The sequence below is a fragment of the Rana temporaria genome, chromosome 12 (genome assembly GCF_905171775.1).
Source record: "Rana temporaria chromosome 12, aRanTem1.1, whole genome shotgun sequence".
NCBI classification, from domain to species: Eukaryota; Metazoa; Chordata; class Amphibia; order Anura; family Ranidae; genus Rana; species Rana temporaria.
The window spans coordinates 54,942,704-54,960,581 of record NC_053500.1 but is presented as its reverse complement, the minus strand read 5'-3'; the positions used below and the strand labels follow the sequence as shown (position 1 = coordinate 54,960,581).

At 43.5% G+C, this 17,878-nt stretch overlaps 1 long non-coding RNA gene across 2 annotated transcripts; it reads left to right on the top strand.

Moving 5' to 3' along the window:
* The first annotated feature begins 4,758 nt into the window (after positions 1-4,758).
* On the top strand, positions 4,759-16,887 carry LOC120919249. 2 transcript variants are annotated; one of them, XR_005744539.1, is made up of 5 exons: positions 4,759-4,811; positions 8,420-8,679; positions 13,463-13,546; positions 16,539-16,636; positions 16,717-16,887. It is a non-coding gene; the product is annotated as an uncharacterized LOC120919249 (long non-coding RNA). The 2 variants fall into 2 exon arrangements; XR_005744540.1 differs by lacking the exon at positions 8,420-8,679.
* The last annotated feature ends 991 nt before the right edge of the window (positions 16,888-17,878 follow it).

The following is a 17,878-nucleotide window of genomic DNA, read 5'->3' as shown; positions in this document are numbered from 1 at the left end:
GTGTGCTTCATTGTATCTTCTCTCTCCTGGGGTTTGGGGGTTCCGGAATGGAGTCATGAGATGGGGTCCAAGTGCATATGCAGAGTCACCTGGAAGGGAAAAGACAGGAGGATGTTAGTCATGCATGTGCCCCTTGTGTCTGCATCATGGGGGGGACAGTCATACCTGACACTCATGTCACTCACCAACCAGCCAGCTGTCCCCATACACGTTCTGTTAAAATTGTCTTGGGATGTCGCTTTGACGGTATATGAAGCTGTCATGGCTGGATCCTGGGTGTTTGGCACGGACGTGCCATATGCGGCCATGGGCATCCACTATCACCTGTACATTGATTGAATGCCAATGCTTCCGATTGCGATAAATGTGCTCTGTCTCATGGGGGGGCTGTAGTGCCACATGTGTGCAATCAATGGCCCCCACGGTGCGAGGGAATCCATCAATTAGGCAGAACTCACGCATTGCCTTCAGCCGCAGGTCCTCCTGGGTGGGTTTGATGATGTGGTGGGAAATGCGTCTGAGGATTGCGGGGACAACCTGGTGCACACATCTGCTCATGCTGGTTTGTGATATCCCAGCCACGTCTCCACTTGTTCTTTGAAAAGAACCAGTGGCCAGGAAATGCAGTGTTGCCAGGACCTTCACCAGTGGCTGCACTGCATGTGAGCGGTGTGTCTGGCTGGTGATGTCATCCTGCAGGGCTCTGGTAATTTCCAGGATGGCATCAGGGCTGAATCTGAAACTGTGATACACCTCCAAATCACCCATGCCAAAGAGGCTAATGCGCGGTGGGTATATCCTCTCACGTGCCCTCCTCCTTCTATGCGCCTCGGCCTCTGCACACACTAGTAGTGCTAAGACCACGCCTGCCCCTGGCATGTTGGCATACGAATGTGTTGTCCTATAAGTGTGGTTGCTTAGCTCATCCGGGATGGTGGTGCTGCTGTAGTTGCTTTCAAGCTGACTTACTCAGGTCTGGAGCAAAGTTACCCGTGCTTTATGAGGGGTAACTTTAGGCCGGCCATTCGTCTTACGCGCACATCGCGTAGGTTCGGGAATCAGCGCATCTACATCATTTGCATATTTGAATACTAATTCTATGGCAGCGCAGGATGCCATCAGCGGAAATATGCGCCTACGCTGCGTAAACTTAAACAAGTTAAGACGGACGGGAAAAGCCTTGTTTCTGGCATATCTGGTTCTGTGACTACGGCGCATAGATACAACGGCGCATCTTTACACTTACACCGCATCTCTATATACGCCGGCGTAACTTCTTTGAGAGAATATGGCCCTCTGTCCCCATAATGTTACCACACACGGGATGGTTGTCCTCTCTTACCCGACTATACATCAGGCAGGCAGACCGTCCACAGAGTAGCTGATGGACACGTGCGCAAGGGAAATGATACATGCAGGTGGGCGATGATGACGTCGGCGCACCGCTATTTGGCTGCCGCCGGGTGGACCAAGATGGCCGCGGCTCTGGAGCTAGGCCAAATCCGCGGCCTTTCCTATGAGCGAGACTGCGGAGCTCACTCCGCAGATTGATCGATTAAAATAATTTTGATCGACGACAAAGAAATTAACGATTAATCGAACAATTAATCGTTAATTTCCGCAGCCCTAATATATACAGTTGTATTCAAAATTATTCAACCCCCACTGAAATTGATTGTTTTGCCCAGTTTGACACTGATTTTGATCATCCTGTCATCCTGCTTACAATTAAATCAAAGAGGCACGTGTAGGTCAGACAAATATAACATAACATTTATAATGAAATAACCACAAATGTATTTTCTGCGCTCACATTATCAGTTTTATTCAACCCCCAAGTGACATTCAATCTTAGTACAACATCCTTTTACAGTTATAACAGCTTTTAAATGTGAAGCATAACTTAACACAAGTGTCCTGCAGCGATCTACAGGTATCTTCGCCCATTCGTCATGGGCAAAAGCCTCCAGTTCAGTCACATTCTTAGGCTTGCGCACTGCAACTGCTTTCTTTAAGTCCCACCAGAGGTTCTCAATCGGATTTAAGTCTGGTGACTGCGATGGCCACTCCAAAATTGTCCAGCCTATAATCTGCAACTATGCTCTAGTGGACTTGGAGGTATGCTTGGGATCATTGTACTGTTGAAAGGTCCAACGTCTCCCAAGCCTCAGGTTGGTGACGGACTGCATCACATTGTCATCCAATATCTCCTGGTACTGAAGAGAATTCATGGTACCTTGCACACGCTGAAGCTTCCCCTGTACCTGCAGAAGCAAAACAGCCCCAAAGCATGATTGACCCCCCGCCATGCTTCACAGTAGGCAAGGTGTTCTTTTCATCATAGGCCTTGTTCTTCCTCCTCCAAACATAGTGTTGATCCATGGGCCCAAACAGTTCTAATTTTGTTTCATCAGTCCACAGAACACAATCCCAAAACTTCTGTGGTTTGCCCACATGACTTTTGGCATACTGCAGTCGACTCTTCTTATTCTTTGGAGACAGCAATGGGGTGCGCCTGGGAGTTCTGGCATGGAGGCCTTCATTACGCAGTGTGCGACGTAGTGTCTAAGCAGAAACTTCAGTACCCACATCTGACAAATCTTTTCTCGGTTCCTCAGCAGTCACACAGGACTTTTCTCCATTCTACGCTTCACATAGCGCACAGCAGTCGAAGTCAGCATTTTCTTTCTGCCACGACCAGGTAGCGTTTAAACAGTGCCCTTTGCCTTGAATTTGCGAATGATGCTTCCTATGGTGTCTCTTGGTATGTTTAACATCTTTGCAATCTTCTTATAGCCATTGCCCTTCCTGTGAAGAGTAATCACCTCTTCTCTTGTCTTCCTGGACCATTCTCTAAACCATGTTTGTAACCACACCAGTACATGTCTAGAAGGAGCTGAGTATCAGTCATTTTAAAGCTGCCTAATTGGTGCTTATTAGGCTTTACTGTTGCTCCCTGACATCCACAGGTGTTTTCAATACCTGATTGAAAACACTTCAATGAACCTCTGTTCTTCAGAGTGGTAGTCTTTAAGGGTTTAAATTATTGTGTAAATTAAGAATTCACAAAAGAAACATTGACTACTGTATTACAAAACCAATTGATGTAATTTTAGTTGCATATGGTTCTTTAAGAAGTCCTTGTAGGATTTCATTCTGAATACAATTACAAATGTACACATATGTTGGTCAATTTAGACAGTAGCCAATTAAGCTACCAGCGTGTATTCCGATAGTGGGAGGAAACCAAGTACCTGCAGAAAACAATGTGTTGTAAAAATGTGTATTATGCAGTCCACACTAGCTGAACTGTCTTAAAGTAGAAGTTTGCCTTTTCTATCATGTTATACCCATAGTCGTGGTCTAAAACGTTACAAATCCACCCCACCACATCTTCCCGGTGTGACAGATCTTCTTCCCCAATTCCTTGTCACGCTGTGCGAAGAACATGGCCATGTCAGTCTCCGCCCGCTCCATCGTCCATTCACAGAGTTCTGTGGATAGAAAACTACAAGGTCTCAATGAACTACCACGGTGCTGAACCTGTTAGTGTGTTACTGCCTGGTTGTACAATGTATGGCCACACAGCTTACACACACAATTTTCAAGAGCCATACTGTTCACACACAATCTGATGATCATGCGTCCAATGCTTGCCAGGCTTCCAATAAGCATTTATTATTTATATTTTAAGGTGAGCATATCCTTTTAACCACTTAAGGACCGCCTAACACCAATATACATCGTCAGAATGGCACCGCTGGGCACAATCACGTACCAGTACGTGATTGTATAAAGCCCAGCAGTGGGTCGCAGGCGCGCTCCCGCGACCCTGTCCGAAGCTCCGGGACCGCGGGACCCATAGAGCTGATCGCCGCTGGAGTCCCACGATCGGTCCCCAGAGCTGAAGAACGAGGATAGCCGTGTGTAAACACGGCTTCCCCGTTCTTCACTGTGGCGCCGTCATCGATTGTGCGTCCCTATATTAGGGAACACACAATCAATGACATCAGACCTACAGCCACACCCCCCTACAGTTGTAAACACACATTAGGTGAAACATTACCCCTTCAGCGCCCCCCCCGTGGTTAACTCCCAAACTGCAATTGTCATTTTCACAGTAAAACAATGCATTATAAATGCATTTTTTGCTGTGAAAATGACACTGGTCCCAAAAATGTGTCAAAATTGTCCGAAGTGTCCGCCATAATGTCGCAGTCATTAAAAAAATCGCTGATCGCCGCCATTAGTAGTAAAAAAAAATAATAATAATAAAAATGCAATAAAACTATCCCCTATTTTGTAAACACTATACATTTTGCGAAAACCAATCGAAAAACGCTTATTGCGTTTTTTTTTTTAACAAAAATAGGTATAAGAATACGTATCGGCTTAAACTGAGGAAAAAAAAAATATGTTTTTGGGGGATATTTATTATAGCAAAAAGTAAAAAATATTGAATTTTTTTCAAAATTGTCGCTCTATTTTTGTTTATAGCGCAAAAAATAAAAACCGCAGAGGTGATCAAATACCACCAAAAGAAAGCTCTATTTGTGGGAAAAAAAGGACGCCAATTTTGTTTGGGAGCCACGTCGCACGACCGTGCAATTGTCAGTAAAGCGACACAGTGCCGAATTGCAAAAAGGGGCCTGGTCCTTTACCTGCATTTTGGTCTGGGTCTTAAGTGGTTAAATAAAGCTATGTGAGCACTGCAACTAGCACATTACCTAAATTTTTGAACTTTTTTCAATTTTTTTCAGGCAAGCCAAAGACAGTATGCAACCATGAAACGCCTACAAGTCAGCAAATTGGTAGGTCAATGTAAAGAGTTTTGTGTTTTTTTTTTTTTTTTTTTTTTTCAGGCGAAGGTGTCGGCCATAAACTATGATGCAAATGCAAGTCACAAGTCGGCTGTGAGTATCTCATCTGAGTGACTCATTTCTATTAGGCAGGTTAATGTAACTATCTCTGATGTTTGACAGACTTGGCTCTTTATATTCTTGACCTTAGGGTGACAGTGCCACCTTCAGAAGTAGGACACTAAGCAAAAATGACACAGCTGCCTTCTGGTAGTGTGGGACTTTAGCTTCAATTGCATATTCCTCATTCCCCGAGATTTTTCAGGTAGAAAAATATTGCAAACCCTGCAGGGCCCCAGGAGGGTGTACTTGACCTGGGCCATTGATGTGTGTTCCACCACAATCTGCACTACTACCCTTTGCATTGATCTTATGGCTGGGAACTCTGGCCCCTGGGTCTATCAAACAAACCCAGTTCACACATGTTGCCACCTGGGGCCTATTCTTTTTGATTAGATGGGTCTCCAGTGGAGCAGCACAGATTTCTAATGCCACGGTGCTTCTTGTGTGTTTGGTTATGACACTGGTCACATACATGACTCTAGATTTATCTTAGGATGGTCCGGTTTTCATTGATGAACTTGCCAGATTTGTCCTCTTATGAAGGTGACCATTTTCCACTGTCTTAGCAGAGGACTTTATCACGTATACCTCAGCCATAACATATTTTTCCCTCCAGGTCCTGTGTGGGTGAGGAACTCTGTAGGTCCATCCCTTTTGGTTGCCTGGGTACCTCAGTTGAGGATACAGGTTCAGTACAGCCACCCCTGGTTAAAACTGGTGGAAACCAAAATAAAGAAAACATAGTGGATGTCTGTGAACTGAACTGCACAGGAGGTGTGTGTTTTGATAACAATCAAATAACAATTAAAACCAAACAATTAGACCCCTTTCACATTGCGTTGCGGATGAAAACGGGACATACATTGGTCCCTATGTGATTGCGGGTGTCAGCGGATGACTATCCGCTCACACCCGTAATCACCCGCCTCCGCAAAGATCCGATTTTTCGGATGGAAGAAAATCCTATTTTTCTTCCGTCTGGCGTATCGGATCGGGTGAACACGGACATACGGTCCGTGTTCATCTGATCCCCAGTGTGCGGGGACCGCCCTGTCAGCCGACGGCTCAGCGGGGATTTTACGGAGGATCCCCGCTGAGCTTGACAGAAACACGGAGGTGGATCCGCCCCGTGTGAAAGGGCCCTTAAAGTAGGTGGTACTTCTCTAAATGTGCGTTTTAATCAAACCTATGCATTCAATATTGCCTGATGATTAGATGACAGATGAACACTGGGCAATTGCATCTTGTTCCACCTCTCCATGAATATTAAGGGGGAAGAATGCATAGTTGCATCATAGTTTCTTTCATAAATGCTAACCTGGTGACAGATGTTGGAGTACATGCATCTAAAATGGGTATACCCAAAACAAACATTCTATCTATCAGGGCCAGACTGGCCTACCGGGATACCAGGAGATTCCCCAGTAGGCTGCCTGCTCTCGGCCCGGTTTGAGGTAAGCAGCGGCTGTGCATGGCTGCCCCGCTCCTCTCTCTCCTCCCGTCACACACCGCAAGCACGGAGTAAGTTCAGTGTGAAAAGTTTGGCCGCGCTGTGACAAAAGTCCCACCCTCCTCCTAGACCAGCTCATGTGATAGACGCAGTGTTCTGTCTATCACAAGAGCTTGTCTAGGAGGAGGGCAGGACTTTTGTCACAGGCAGCGCGGCCTGCTGGGTAAGTCGAGATTACTTCATAGTCCCTGGGAGACGGAGGTAGGTCCCGATCCCTCGCCTGTTGCTGACAGGCCACTTCTCTGAGCGGCGGCAACTTTAAACCAAGGCGTCCACGGGTCAGAGTACCAGAAAAGCCCCACCCCCCTCCCTCCGTGCACATAGACTCGCCCACCTGTGTGTCTACACAGCCACCTTCACCTGCTTTCCATCACTGGAGCGGAGCGCCCACATAGGCAGTGGCGGTGCTGCGCATGGAGGAGAGGGGTGGGGGCAATATTTACTTGCCAAAGGTGGAAGATCTGTTGTGACAGCAAGTCGTTCAGAGAGTGGCTTGTTCATGATATATATATATTTTTTTTATCATATATTTATGTGTATTTATTTTTGTATGTATTTATTTATTTAAGGACAAAACGCAACTGTCTGTATAGTACACAGAGGAAATGAACTTGAGGTGTCCGCATACACACTTTAATAAACAATCAATTTATTTACTGTACGGGATTTATAATTTCAACAACAGTCTGCGCAGCACTTTACACCAATGAGAGCAGGCAGGAAAATGATAATACAATTCATGCACTGCCTATGTGGGCAGGGAGGAAGGGGCGGGGCTTTGCTGGTGCTCTGACCCACGGACGCGTTCAGGTGATACAAAAAGGTAATTACTTTGGAATGAACTGATGGAGAAAATAGAATTGAGCGATCGTGCAACTCTGTTCCCAAACAAAATGTGTGCCCCTTTTTTCACACAAATAGAGCTTTATTTTTTGCGCTATAAGCAAAAAAATGCAAAAATTTTGAGGAAAAAAAAAACATAATATTTTTTACTTTCTGCTATAAAGCATACCAACAAAAAATGTCTAAATCAATTTAGGCTAATCGATCTATCTATCTAATCTATCTATCTATCTATCTATCTACCTACCTATCTATCTATCTATCTATCTATCTCTATCTATCTATCTATCTATCTATCTATCTATCTATCTATCTATCTATCTATCAATGACCAATTTGATCAACATGTGATGCAATAAATGAACAATATAATGGGTCTTGGAAATAAATTTCTCCTAAATGTATACTGAGTCGAAACAGGAAAATAGGTGTTGGCAATAAGGAAGGGCTTGGGTGTGTTCACAGCTCCACATACCCTGAGCCCACCTGGAATCTCACACAGGACAGCACTAATCATAGGCAGTGCGACATTTCCTGGTCTGTAGCTGCACACTCTGACTCCACCGGCTGAAGGTGGAGTCAGACTTTTACCTGTATGAGGATGCTGTCCTGGTTTCCCTGTGTTCAACCTTTTGCACCTAGAAGAGGTTGTATTGCGCTGCTTGGATGTGGCCTGTGTGGTTCATGCCTATCTGTGCCTGTTTTGATGACCTTCTGAAGTTTGGACCCTCCTTTTGCCATTGCCCAGTTGCCACCTGTTCCACTACTTCTAATTGGGTCAGGCAAAGCATTGTCCAGACTTGTGCCATTAAGGGTCAGGCTCCTACCTTCCCCAATTTGTCATCTTCTACCAGGGCTATTGCTACCTTCTGGGCATTGTGACATCAGGCATGTATGTCTTGAGTTTGCAAGGTGGTTAACTGGTTATCCGTGCAGACACTTTAACAAGCTGAGTGGTTTGAAATGTATTGCTTCGCTTCTTGGGTGTTCTTGAGAGTTGTTGCATGTCCTCTTTGGTTAACCACCCCTCTTTGTTGCCCTGCTTTGTGACATCACTACGGTCAAGAACTGTGTGACTCGAACTCAAAGAAAGGGATTTGATGGTGTGTAGGCCAAAATTGTTTGTGTTCTCATTCTTTCACAGGCAGGTGTCAATATCGAACCACCACGTGCATGTATGTCTGCTGCGTGTCTCTAATCTATTTTTTTTTTTTATTATTATTCTTTCCATAAGGGCCAAAGGCTGTAGTAGTGAATCTGCATGAACGTTTATCGTTCTCAGAAGTGTTCTCCGCCAGACAGGTGAAAGCTAGTCCTGGCCTTCTATGCTGAAATGTCAGTCCCAGTCCAGGAAGAGAGAGAGAGAGAGAGAGCAATGCCACGTGGGAGCAGGATGGATGGAAGGTAGGAAATCTAACATTAGAAAAATAACATTCAGCGCCAAACAACAAAATTTAAATAAAATTAAAATTAAAAAATAATATAATAAAAGCTGCTCCTCAAAAACAATAATGATTGTGATAAATGGAAAAATGTGTAGAGGGCGCTGAACCACTCAGTGCTGCTGAATAGTGAACCAAAGTGTTAAGTGAGAAATAGATTAATTAAACTCTCTCTTAAAACATGTATATATATATATATAATAATACTAAATTCCAAAAGTGTCTCTGTGTCCAAAGGAAGACCCCTTAGAATCTGTAAAAAAAAGTCCCAATAAGTGTTTAATCAATGCATCACATGTGAATGAAAAAACAAATCTTCTTTCTTGAATATTCTTTATGTGCAAAAAGGAAAAAGGAAAGCCGTCACCAACAAATCCAATCTTCTTAATCACCCTCTAATTGGTGTTGAAGCAAACAAATGTGCTTACCAGAATTAGTGGACTATTATGGTTAAACAATAGTCAGCTAGACATATGCAGGATTGTGCCTGCATGCACATCGGACAGGAAATCAATAGTGAGCCTCAATGCCAGGGATTCCAGATAAGATATATAATGAAACAAAAAAAGGCAATGGAGATGCCAATAGTGTGATACCACTTTAAAATTTATTGTATAAAAAAACTGAAAAACCAAAAGACAAATGGCCCAAATGGCCTCTTACTTCTAAAAGTGCCTACCCGGCACTGGGGCTGCAGGCGTATCACCGCTACCTTGCGGTGCGGTAGTGGACAGGGTCGTCTGGTCCGGTGCTAACTCCGTAGCACGGCTCGGCGTCCCAGCTGGCAGCTCGTACGGGCAGGGAGGCACGTCTCGTGATCGGGTCCGCCTCCGACGTACGTTTCGTCAGGTACAACGTCTTCAGGGGGGCGTGCCCGATCACTGATGCATGATGGTATATGTAGTCTCATAGAGGCTACTGATTGGTCCAAATTAGAAGGGTGAAATGAAAGCAGCCGCGGTGCCGTTTAAGCTATATACCAAAGCATAACAGTCAAGTTGTATGATGGATCATTAAATTATAGCTATACAGCAACGGATGCTTAAGTATTTTGCTAGATAGACTCAAAAAACGCAAAAAACAAATGAGTCGCAAAGGAAATCTAGCAAATAACAAAAAGCCGGGGGATGTTGAAAAAATACTACACTCGCATCCCTCCGGGTGTGCACACTGAAAATCCATCATGAAACCAATATATAATGAAGAACCATCTCATAAATTCGGATTTGGATTCTAGATCCATCTAGAAAGGTGACAAGTTTCTTAGGTGGATCGGGTACGTTAGGGGCTATTTTGTTACGCAATCCAGGGGCTCTCCTGTAGATGAATTTGGGTACACCAGAGATGGATGATTTCAGGTCTTTGTCCTTCATTAGAATAGGCCAATGACGTTTGAAAATGGCCTCGACTTGCCGATATTGCCGGTGAAAGCCGGATATAAAAGCGGCTTCGCTTTTGTACTCTTTTTTTTGGTTTAGAGGTTAACAAGGTTTTCCTGTCTAAAACGGAAACTTGGTTCAACACTTGTTGCAAAGTCTAATTTGTCTAACCTATTTTCATTGGTTGTGGGGTAGAGAGTTTCTGTACCATTTCCTCTCCACTTGCCCATTTTCTATATTCTTATCCATGTATAGAATCTCTTTTTTAGAAATTTAGGTGTGCATATGTGTAAATTTTTTTAGTATTTTTTATACTTAGGTAAATGGGTGATTTGCACGACCGGAGGGATGCAAAGGCATTCAGTTACCCGAATTTATGTTACTAATGTTGTGGACCTTTCATTTAATGTCTACGACCTTTTTATTCTTTATTTTTAGCAGTTAGTCATTTCTATGTATTATTTTGGCCTGCGAGATGGTTCTTCATTATATATTGGTTTCATGATGGATTTTCAGTGTGCACACCCGGAGGGATGCGAGTGTAGTATTTTTTCAACATCCCCCGGCTTTTTGTAATTTGCTAGATTTCCTTTGCGACTCATTTGTTTTTTGTGTTTTTTGAGTCTATCTAGCAAAATACTTAAGCATCCGTTGCTGTATAGCTATAATTTAATGATCCATCATACAACTTGACTGTTATGCTTTGGTATATAGCTTAAACGGCACCGCGGCTGCTTTCATTTCACCCTTCTAATTTGGACCAATCAGTAGCCTCTATGAGACTACATATACCATCATGCATCAGTGATCGGGCACGCCCCCCTGAAGACGTTGTACCTGACGAAACGTACGTCGGAGGCGGACCCGATCACGAGACGTGCCTCCCTGCCCGTACGAGCTGCCAGCTGGGACGCCGAGCCGTGCTACGGAGTTAGCACCGGACCAGACGACCCTGTCCACTACCGCACCGCAAGGTAGCGGTGATACGCCTGCAGCCCCAGTGCCGGGTAGGCACTTTTAGAAGTAAGAGGCCATTTGGGCCATTTGTCTTTTGGTTTTTCTGTTTTTATATACAATAAATTTTAAAGTGGTATCACACTATTGGCATCTCCATTGCCTTTTTTTGTTTCATTATATATCTTATCTGGAATCCCTGGCATTGAGGCTCACTATTGATTTCCTGTCCGATGTGCATGCAGGCACAATCCTGCATATGTCTAGCTGACTATTGTTTAACCATAATAGTCCACTAATTCTGGTAAGCACATTTGTTTGCTTCAACACCAATTAGAGGGTGATTAAGAAGATTGGATTTGTTGGTGACGGCTTTCCTTTTTGCACATAAAGAATATTCAAGAAAGAAGATTTGTTTTTTCATTCACATGTGATGCATTGATTGAACACTTATTGGGACTTTTTTTACAGATTCTGAGGGGTCTTCCTTTGGACACAGAGACACTTTTGGAATTTAGTATTATTATATATATATATATACATGTTTTAAGAGAGAGTTTAATTAATCTATTTCTCACTTAACACTTTGGTTCACTATTCAGCAGCACTGAGTGGTTCAGCGCCCTCTACACATTTTTCCAGGAAATCTAACATAGAGTACTTTGCAACAGCAGGATAATACTATTTAATGACATTCCGTCAGACTACTCAGAACCGCCTTTAAACCTGTTTTTCCAAAAGGAATATAGTGTTCAGATGAGTAATTTACACTCACCTACCTCTGATCCAGTCGGCTAAAACACAGAAGGGGATTCATCCTCCTCCTGTCTAGGTGGATGTAATTGGATGGAAGTTGGGTGTAAATGGATAGTGGAGTCCAGCTACACTTGGCTAGGTGGACCTGTCATCTGCCCCATCTGGTCCAACCACTGGTGGATCTGCGGACAGATCCCCTGCTGAGCAAAGTGGAGTCCATCCCATGCGATTTTCTTTCCTGCAACCACAAGTTGCAGGAAAGAAAATTTAAATTTTGGTATGAAACTACAAGACCTGACTGTGTTGATGAAATCATGCAAACAAACCTGTACTGGGAGGGCTTGCCAAATACAGTAGTAACATGATCCTCAACCCCACATCCCGGCATTAGAAACCCCTTAAAGTCATTGTAAAGATTGTAAAGTTATCCTTTTATGCATTTATTTTAATAACAATATTATACTTACCTGCTGTGCAGTAGGGTTTGCACAGAGCATCCCAGATGCTCCTCTACTCAGGTCCTTTTTTGCTGCTCCTTGCTTTAAAGTGCCAGGAGGTGCCAGCATTAAGGATGCATTTCAGTGTCCTTCTGCCCTATATCATGATGATCATTAATCACACAGTACAGGTACTGTAACTCAAAGCCCCTGTACTGTGTAGTGCGATGATTATCATCATCGATAATAAAAGATGATCCCGCTTGGCTTCTGCTCCCTGCTATATTTTGAGATGGGCATAGAGAAATGTATGTGCTGACACAGGGCTGGTGCAAGGATTGTTGACACCCTTGGCAAAGCCACATGTTGCCACCCCTGACTCAACCTGACTGATGTGTTCTCTAGGCCTGTATATAGGGGGACATGTACACAGATAATAAAGGCAATGATTATCAGTGCTGTCAATCAGATAGGCCTCACCAGTGCCACCTCCTCAGTGCCCAAAAGTGCTGATTCATCAGTGCCCATCACTGGAGAACACCTCATAATGGGCAGAGCGGGTGTACAGACCCAGAAACTCAGCACAGGGTTGGTGGGAACCCCCCATAATGGGAAGTGTGGGTATATAGAGCCAAGAACTCAGCATAGGGATCGTGGGAACCCTTCACAATGGCATGATTGGGTGTACAGACCCAGGAACTCGGCACAGGGATTGTGGTAACCCCTCATAATGGGCACAGCAGGTGTACAGACCTGTGAACTCAGCATGGGCTCGGTTGGGAACTGCTTGGGATGGATGGGTGTACAGACCTGGGAACTCGGTAGAGGATTTGTGGGAACCCCTTATAATGGCATGAGTGGGTGTACAGACCCAGAAACTCGGTACAGTGATGGTGGGAACCCCTTTTGGGCACAGCAGGTGTACAGACCTAGGATGTATGCCTAGGTTTGGTGGTATCCCCTCATAATGGGCAGAGCAGATGTACAGACCTGTGAACTCAACATGGGTTTGGTGGGAACTCCTTACAATGGACCCAGCCAGTGCGTTACCACTACCGCTGTACCTCAATTCAACTTGTTTTTCTTTTTTTTTTTCAGGCATTGTCAAAAGTATTATTTGGAAACTGCATCCTGCATACGAGTTGGCTGGTGGTCTATGATCAATGTTTTAAAATCCAAGTCGGTATGGTAAATGTAACACTTTTTTTTTTGTTTTTAGAACAAGGAGAAGAAGTGGGCCATAAACCATGACCTGCATGCAAGTCACCTTTGAGTATCCATCGAAGTGTTTTATTTTACGCAGGTATGTCATTGTAACTTTCTCTTTCATTCATTGATGGGCACAGGTCTTTTGGAGTATAGAGTTACAGTGCCAGCTTCAGAAGTAGGTCAGTGGGTATACAAAAAAAAGGACCCAGCATTGGCTATGGGCAGTCCAGAGTGGTAGTAAACCATCTCTCTGCCCTAGCAGCAAATCTTTTTTTTTTTTTAACCTAGTTTCCTGCTGAAACTTTTGTTTTTGTTTCGCAGGGGATGCATTTTGACCAGGTAGCCATAACTCCTTTGTTGTCGGGAGGCAGATCGGTCCTCCAGAGTTGTACCCACTACCTCTGCTGGATTGGTAGAGGCAAATGGGTGGTGATGGCCCTCTTCCTCCCCCTACTTGCCAGTGTCTAGATATGCATTATAGACATGAGCCAGCAACTTGATAGCTCATTCATCAATAGACTTTATTGTTGCACAATAGCAATGGAGTTACAGTGAACACTGGAATGGGGGGTAACTAGATGCGCAAACCACACAATTGAATACTAAATAACGGATGGGCTACAGCAGCAGCCACAACGATTGGGTGTTCACTTATAACAGTAATTGAAGGTAATGTGTTGGGGCGCTCGCTAATTAAGAATAATAATTAGTAAATAAATAAACTAAAATCCCAGAATGAAAAATCCCATGCAATTTCCGTGCACTAAGTGCATGACAAAATACAACATCAAAAATGTGCAGCACTAAGGTGCATGATAGGTAATAAATGCTAATCAAGTGCATCCATACATTGAAAATAAATTCAAGCAAACGGTACTGGATGTGCAAAATAAGTCCAATGTAAAAAAAATTATATATAATATAAATATAATCTTCATGCAATTGTGCAAAAACGCTTTAAAGGTGCAAAATTCCGGATCAATTAAATAAGTGCTAATCAGGTGCATCCATACATTGAAACTAAATTCAGAAAACGGCACTGGATGTGCAAAATGAGTCCAATATAAACAATAAAAATAAATATCTTCATGCAATTGTGCAAAAACGCATTGAAAGTGCAAAATAAAAAAAAATAAAAAAAGATCAAAAATCCAAACATGCAAAGAAATATGTAAAAAGTAAAGTCCACAACGTTTTCCAAATGTGCAGTGCTCAGAAAGTGATTCACTCCCCACGTGCCAAGTCTCACCAGCCTCTTACCTCTAAGGCCCCGTACACACGACCGAACATGTCTGCTGAAACTGGTCCGCGGACCAGTTTCAGCAGACATGTTCGGTCGTGTGTACGGCCGATCGGACAGGTTTCCAGCGTACATTTGTCCGCCCGACCGTTTTCGAGCGGACAAATGTTTCTTGGCATGCTAAGAAACCTGCCCGCTGGAATCCTGTCCGTCGGACATGTTCGGTCGTCTGTACAGACTCACCGTACATGTCCGAACTGCTGCCATCCCTCGCATGCGTGGAAGCATTGACCTTTCAGCGCCGCGCATGTCATCGTCGCGGCGATGGCACAGACACGTCACCGCGCTGTCTGTTCGCGCGGATTGTCTCATTTCTGTCCGATGGTGTGTACAACCATCAGACAGAAATCTCCGACCGGACATGTCCGCTCAAAACGGTCCGGCGGACCGTTTTCAGCGGACTGTCCGGTCGTGTGTACGAGGCCTAAGAGGCTTAAAATAAGCCTTATGTGAATTTCCAATGGCAGCTCCTCTTTCCCTCCAAATGCACCAGCGTTGCAGATCAACTTCACTCCACAAAGGCAGCGCTCAGCCAGTGTACAAGTCCCTCTTCATTTGAATCAATGACTCCCCATAAGGCACATATGGAAGGAATATCGCTCACAATAGTGTAAAAACGTCAGCATAATTTTGATATAGACATAATAAACACTCACATTTCAGTTCAGTTCAGATCTCAAAAATCAGACATCAAACACAGTAGTATCTCCACTCCCGGCCGAGAGCGGAGACAACGTCACCAACAGCTCAGTGATAAAAATAATGATAAAAATCATAAAGTCTCCATCAATAAAATACAGCAGCGCTAGTGATCAGAACATAGTTCAAATCCGATCACTCATTTACATTCAAAAAGATAAATGAAGGTAAGAAAGTTCTCCAGAGATCAGAGGGTGCACAAATATTCCGTGACAGAAAGGGGTGCTCTTCAAGACAATTTCAACTGTCCATGATTGGTGATATCACTCGTGAGCCGAGCAAAACATGCGAAAATCCAGTGATAATGTCCCCTCAAGGATGTCTACTCACCACATTGATGTTAAAACAGGCTTTGAACAGTAATGTCATCAAATTCCCTCTTCCTCATGGAGATGATATTCCAGCAGCATGCAGTTCTCCTAATGACCATCCGGTGTCAGGGCACATAAAAAAAGCTCGATATGGTGTGATACCATTTAAAAAACTTTTATTTTAACATGCTGTTAAAAATCATGCATACAAACGGCAACAAAAAAAGCTCCACAGAGCAGTAACAGATACAGAGTGTAATGCCTTTCAGCCAGTCAGCGGCTCACAGAGGGTGATAGATACATCGTGAATGCGAGCGTTTACCGCTAGCACACCCGGTCACATTCACAAGGTATCTATCACCCTCTGTGAGCTGCTGACCGGCTGAAAGGCATTACACTCTGTATCTGTTACTGCTCTGTGGAGCTTTTTTTGTTGCTGACTTGCTGTTTGTATGCATGATTTTTAACAGCATTTTTAAATGGTATCACACCATATCGAGCTTTTTTTATGTGCCCTGACACCGGATGGTCACAAGAACAACCTAGTTAAGGTGTCACACAGAGGTGATCCAGTGTATACTTGTTGTTTTTCCATGTAGGAAACTTGGCCAAATATAGAGAAATGCAGCAGCTTTGGTAATGGATAAAATCCTGTTTTAAGCTTAGAAGGATTGTAAAAACAATTGTACCACACTTTTTAAAAAGAATGATTGATATTCCTCTTTCAGGCCTCTAATCTTTTTGATTCATGTATCCCTTTTTTTACAATCTCATAGGGCGCAATGAACCTGCAGCACTGGAGCGGACCAACCCCACACAGAGCCAAGCTCCACCCTCGACGCATGAGCAGGAAGTGCAAATGCCACCACATCAGGTCAGTGTCATACAGCACAGCTTCAGGTAATACATGTAGGCCTGCATAATTGTAATAATGTTTTTTTTTCCAAATTTCAGGAGTTGTCGGAGCTGTTGGGGGCGGATTGGACACCTACAGAGCCCATGTCCTAATTGGGGAGATCAATTCCTGCATGGCACAAACCTCGTCCTAGACAATATTATAAATAAAAAGCCAAAGCTGGAACAAAAAATGAAGAATCTTATTGATGTGCTGGGGAGGGATTTAAAAATAAAATAAAAAATAAAAATAGATGTAGAGTCTATTTCAAATCAAAAAAATATTTTAAAATAAAAAAAAAAAAATTAAAGAATTTATATTAAGATATTTTTTGAAAAAATAAAAAATGACACATTTTAAGTGTGATACAATAAACATTTTTGGATACTCAACAATGTGTGGCTTCTTATTAAATCAATGCTGCCTAAAAGAACACATCTAGATTTGTGGTGTTTACATTGACAATGATGAGTATTTAGTACAGGGAAATAAACATGACACTATGATAACGTAGGAGAAAGCTAGAATGAACTCTAATTAGAAAATAATCAAACTAAGAAAAGTAATAGAACAGGTGCAGAGAAATTGGGCCTTGGTGGCGGTGTCTCAACACTGCAACCCCTCACAGATAATGTAATTGGAGCACAGCAAAGAGCCACATGCCAAGTATTGCATTAAAAATTGTTATTAGACGCCCCATTAAACAGGGGCAGAAAAATTGGTCTTAGGCACTGGAGCCCAGAAACAAAAATTTTCTTAGTAGCTATCAGTGAGGAGGAAAATTATATTCAGTCACTCAGCATCAGCATAGGCAGTCTCCAAGGGATCTGTCATTTAAAAATATTAAGTTACATCTGCATCAGGTGCTTGGTAGCTGGTGTTGATCCAAGCCTGATTCATTTTTATGAAGGTCAGTCGTTCGACGGAGTCGGTGGAGAGGCGCACCCTGTGATCGGTCACAAAGCCTCCAGCAGCACTGAATGTGCGTTCTGAAAGAAGGGCAAGCCAGTAGCTCAATTGCGTACTGTGCAAGCTCTGGCCAGTGATCCATCCTCAAGACCCAGTAAGCCAGAGGATTTTCGGTGGGGAAGGTGTCCAAGTCTGATCTTGCCCCTAGGTATTCAGGCACCATGTAAACCAAACGCTGGCGATGGTTGCTGAAACCAGTCATACCTTGGGGCTGCGGACTAAAAAATTGTCTGAACGCATCGGTCAGACGGC